At 24.7% G+C, this 5,670-nt stretch overlaps 1 long non-coding RNA gene across 1 annotated transcript; it reads right to left on the bottom strand.

The window, feature by feature from the left end:
* Nucleotides 1-3,877: 3,877 nt before the first annotated feature.
* LOC128668617 (uncharacterized) lies at nucleotides 3,878-4,750 on the bottom strand. The gene is made up of 3 exons (XR_008404259.1): nucleotides 4,655-4,750; nucleotides 4,254-4,549; nucleotides 3,878-4,183 (listed from the first exon to the last, which is right to left on the bottom strand). It is a non-coding gene; the product is annotated as an uncharacterized LOC128668617 (long non-coding RNA).
* Between the last annotated feature and the right edge of the window lie 920 nt (nucleotides 4,751-5,670).

Genomic DNA, 5,670 nt, shown 5'->3' with positions numbered 1-5,670 from the left:
TCAAAAAAGAGTCGATAACCTCTAATCCATTTTTTTCAAATTTCATGCATTTCATGTTTACGTTCCATGCCCAAAATAAAATATTATAAAGTATAAAATAAATTGTGTCAATTTACATCTTAACATTTGACAATTTGATTACATATATTTGTATATATATTAACACGTATTACTACCCCATATGATTAGATTATGCCGAAAAAAAAAAATTATCAAATTTTATAGCACATTGTATTTGAAATGTATACAATGCACTGAGAATTTAACCTTATAAATGAATAGGGACATTAATAAATTCCACTGCGCCATGTTCTATAGATAGATTATATACACAAATTATTATCTTGTGTACTCAAGTTGTATTATTACATAGTTATTTCATACATATACATACATATTTAATTCAAGCGCGATAAATTGATTCGTCATGAATTATTTCCACGTGGAATTATAAAATTTGCACTTTAGCACTATTAATTTATGCTATTTTTATTTTTATTATTATTCATTTTTTTTTCTTTTAATTACCAGAATATAAATTCTTATACATATATATATATATATATGTTAATATATTTATTTGAATTCTGACTGGAAATTATAACCCATAAAGTTCGTTATATTGCATTGTCGATCCACTCGGATAATGAACATGATTATAATTCTTCATACCATACATACTGGCATAAATTTTAACCACCTGAAATAATTGAAACACTCGGCACTCATGGCAAATACATACATATATATGTATGTATGCATGTATAATTTGGTTTATGTCCAAAGCTTTCTCTACTTTAAAATTTGTTTTAAAATAATAAAACCTAAGTGACAATTGGGAACATGAAAATAATAACTCGATATTAATTAGTTTTTAGTTATTAGAGAATTATTGCACGGTAGTGATAAAATACCATAGACGTTATTGCAATAAATATCAAATTTATTGAACGGTAATTTACATTAATTGCTGAGTATTTATATAACTGAATAAATTGTTTGTAATTCGATAATTATAAATATCGTAATCTGTTTGCGTACTTATTTTATGCCACATTATAGTGTAATTGTTTTATTACTTTACACTTATGTATTACTAATTATAATTATGTAACTATATATATATATATATAGATATAGAAATATAAAATTTCTTGGCGCGAAAAATTTTTACTTTGTCTTCAAGAAAATTGTTTAATTTTGACAAGAAATCTTTTTTTTCTGAATAAATAAATAAATAAATATATATATATATATATATATATTGAAAGTTTTATTGGAATAAATAAATAAAATAAATTTTAATTTCTCAAATGAAAAATTTATAGTTCTTTGCGGTAAACTATAATTTTTTAAATTTAAATTTACGCGCGCAATTTAAAAATTTTAAAATAATCATCGCAGATAATTTCGACCGAAAAAAAAACATTAACAGGATTTTTTATCAAAAAATTTCATTTTGTAAATGTTTATTTAGACTCAAAAAAAATATCGGGTCAGTTGGTCATCCCGAACAATCCTGTTTTTAAATTTTAATAAAAAAATAAAAATCAGCAGAAATGCTGAGGTAGGTGAAATAAATTTTTTAAAATAAATATTTTGTAACTTTCAACTATGACTTGAATATTAATATTCCATCTTTTGAAAATAATTATTGAAAATTTAAAATTTAAAATTTAAATAATAAACTTTAAACTAATCCGGAAAATAATGTTATTTTAAACTGTTTATTGAATTCGCGCCAAAATACGCAAATTATTTGTCTCTTGTAAAATTTTCAAAAATAATTTTATTTAAAATAAAATAATTATTCAAATATTTTCAAGTGTCAAGGTATGAAAAAAAAATTTTACAATTTTAATTGAAAATAATTTTAAATTACTTGAGAATTTTACTTTTATTAACGATAAATATTTATAAGTAAACTGATTATAGTGATAATAATTAAAAAAAAAAAAAAAAAAAAAGGTCTTGTAAATATTTATAGTGATTAAATATTTAAAGATTCTATTTTATCGATAATCTATTGGCATTAAGACAGCATAAAAAATGTGTAACTGACTACTGTTAATTTACAAGTCAACCTTGCCCTGAAGAACTTGACGTTGATGTGGCCTCGAAAGTGTTGGATCGAATGAGAATTTTCTTGTACATTTTATCAGCTAACATTCCACACTATCCATTCTAAATTAACTATTTTATTTTATTTTATTTAATTACACTGTAATTTAATAGTTAAATTAAAGATGTTTGTTTTTTTACTTCCTCTATTTAATCGTTGAATTTATTGTAATTTTTTTTTTGCAATTTAATATTAAAAATAAAAATGTAAAGTAGAAAATTGCATAAGAGCATTAGTGAGGATAAATAATCAGCAATAAAATCTAAGAGGGTAATTTTAAACGTAATTTTTACACATGGCGGCTACGACGATCCGGCCAAGTTCGTTAACCGCAGGGATAAGGTCAGCTAATTTGAAACGTGCCAGATTTATATGCACTCTAATAGTTTTCGCACTTGTACTTTTACAGACGTCGACTAGAAAAAAAATACGTCAAATACTTTTTTTCTTTTTTATGAAAATTTTAGTGCCCGTAATGTCTCTCCCCTCAATTGGCAGGTACTAAGTCCAAACAGCATCCACTTGATCACTTTTTTGAGTTTCGTAGCAGACATCTCGTTATAAGCCTCCGTTAAAATTCCATAAATTATAAACTAACAATAACAACAAAATATATAAATTAATTATGAAAATTTACTATCGATCTTTCGCGGATAATAATTTTATAAATATTAAGTTAAATATTATTTATTGGTGATAATTGTAATGATTAATTACAATTAAAGCTTCTGTTACAATTTAAAAGTTTTATTGAGCATTATGTTGATCAATAACAATTATTATTATTATTACTTTCATTAATACCCTTGTCATTATTATTTTTTACATTACAATTATTATTTGTGTAAAAAGATAAGTATTTATTTTAGCGCTATAAGCACTAGAAAAATCGGGACACTGGCGCATGTGACAAAACGTAAATTTGACGTTTAAAATTATATAAAATAAACGCAGGCTTATAACGAGTAGTCGAGATCAAAACTAAACCCACGGAAACTGAAATTTAAAAAAAAATTTCCCTGTCTCTAGACCAGGCTTATGACGGGTAGTAAACTATTTTCCAGTTTCTAATGTATTTTTAGTTGAATGCAACTTCTATAAATGAAACACTATTTAATACACTGAAAAAAGTCTCATATAAAACCATATTAATCACTGCAGCTCAGAATTGAATGCATTTTTTTTCAATTTCGAAGTTTAGAGACATAGCATTAGATTACTGATTTTATTTCAATCCGCATTCACTCTGCAAAATTTTTCACAGCAACATTTGAAATTGTAATAATTCTGCTATTCTTTTTTCCACTCAATATTTCCAAAAATAAATTGACATCCATAAATTTCAAAAATTTCCATAGACTTATTTTTTTCCACGAGATTTTTCCATGAGGCCATACAGAATTTTTACTAAATACAATATCAGTTTATTTATACATATATTTTATATATTTATATATATTAATTTATGTATATATTTTATATATTCTATATTGTCTGTCTACATTTAAAAGTAAAACCGTTATAAATAATTATGTATGTTCATTTATTATTTATATAGATCCAATCACGACACAGAAATTTTCATTCGATCCAGGTCACCCTCGACCACGAACGTATTTGTTCACCAGGAATTATTTATACATAACTATTACATATATATAAACTTATGTTTATGAAAATATATATGCAATTGATTAATTTTTTTTAAAAAATTATAGACAATTTTCTTTTTTCTTTTCAACTGCGATAATTATCATCATTTTTATTCAAAATTTTTTTCGGTCATAACATTGATCCCTTGAAATTTTCCGTCGAGTTCATTGACTGTTTATGTCTGAGGTTTAAGCCGAACCAGACTGGACCGGTCGGACCAACTTTACTCATCTATATAATACGAACAAGATGAGCACTTGCCCTCCATTTTTTTTTATAAATTTTTTTTTCCACGTTATTCTTCGCCAGCATGGAAAAATATCCAGTTTTTTCAAACTATACAATGGACCATTTTTTTGACGTCAATTTTTAAATTTTCACTCAGAATATTGCGATTTTCCAGATGTTCTAGAATCAGAAAAAAAAATTCTTGATTGAAAGTTAATTTTCTAGATTGAAAATAAATATTTTTCAAAACCTCAATTTTTCAAATAAAAATTTCGCGCCAAAAAATTTTTTTTTCTGTGAATATTCATTTTTTTACGAATTTATTAAAAATTGAAAATTTCAGTTTCTACTAAAAATATCAGATTGGTTATCTATTCTAGCTAAAGATTACACATATTTAGTTTACTCGCATAAGTAGCAGCAACTTTTACATTCCCTATAACTATCTTATCATTACTGAAGTAAAAAACTTTTACTACTCCAGCAAAGTATTCAACTTTTAACTTCTTTGGTAATAATTTACTATCTTGGGTTGCAAACAATGACCTGAAATAAAAATTACTTTGTTGCATTGTTCACTTTGGAAACACATAGTTTAGATAAATATACCAGTATATTTATCTTGAGTTATGAGAAAATAATAACACATACTTTTTGTTTTTCTTAAAGTGAAGTAGAATAGAACTGTTTGGAAAAATTATAGAAAATTTCAGACTTACACCTCATATATTTATACATAGTCATACATTTATAAACTATGAAGCTGAAATTTTAAAAAATAATTTTTAGTTTTCTATTTCTAATTTCTTATCTCGTTTTTTTGACGTCTGATAAAGTGTGACGTCATTCAAAACGATACATATCTAAACTTAAAAAAACGCAGAATTCTTGTCAAAGTTAATTTTTTTTTTTTTTAACGGAAAATTTTCTTGGGGCAAGAAAAAATTTTTTTCTGTGCATGGGTTTTAAAAAAATAAAAAAAAATCAGTTTGCATGGAAATTTTTTTTTTGTCAAAAAAAATGGGGAATCGTTTTTAAAAAATAAAAAAAATTCTCAAGTAATTTTAAAAAAAATTCGCTTTTGATTTCCAAAATTTACGGAAAATAATCCAGTTTTTTGTAAAAATTTTTTTCCGAGGATTTCGACTTCAGATTTCCTGAAACAAAAAAAAAAATGAATGATTTTTTTCAACGATAAATTAAATTTATTTATATAATTATATAAATAATAGCAGACTTGAAAAATATGATAATAATAAAAAAAAAAAAAAAAAAAAAAAAATTTATAAGCATGATGATAAAGAATAATTATAAAGAACACAAATTTAAAAGTTAAAGAAAAATAATTTAAAAAAACATTAAAAAGCGGCAGACAAAGGTCATGGGACTCATTCGTCACTAGACAAAGAGAGTAGAGGAACGAAAATACGTCGGCGACGACAAACTCTGGAAAAATTAGGTCGCACGCGATGTTACTCACCTTCTACTCTCTCTTTTTATCTTTTTTTACTTTTTTTTTTAAACATGAACACATAATTTTTATACTTTTTTCCCTTTAGAGTTCTCACTCTACTATTCTTATCGCCATCTTGTCGTCCACTCCTACAAGAATTAGATTCACGCAAAATAATCACCCTCTTTTCTACGTGTGTAATTCGCTAGTTATT

The sequence above is a fragment of the Microplitis demolitor genome, chromosome 9, assembly GCF_026212275.2.
Source record: "Microplitis demolitor isolate Queensland-Clemson2020A chromosome 9, iyMicDemo2.1a, whole genome shotgun sequence".
Lineage (NCBI taxonomy): Eukaryota > Metazoa > Arthropoda > Insecta > Hymenoptera > Braconidae > Microplitis > Microplitis demolitor.
This window is presented reverse-complemented; position numbering and strand designations above follow the sequence as displayed.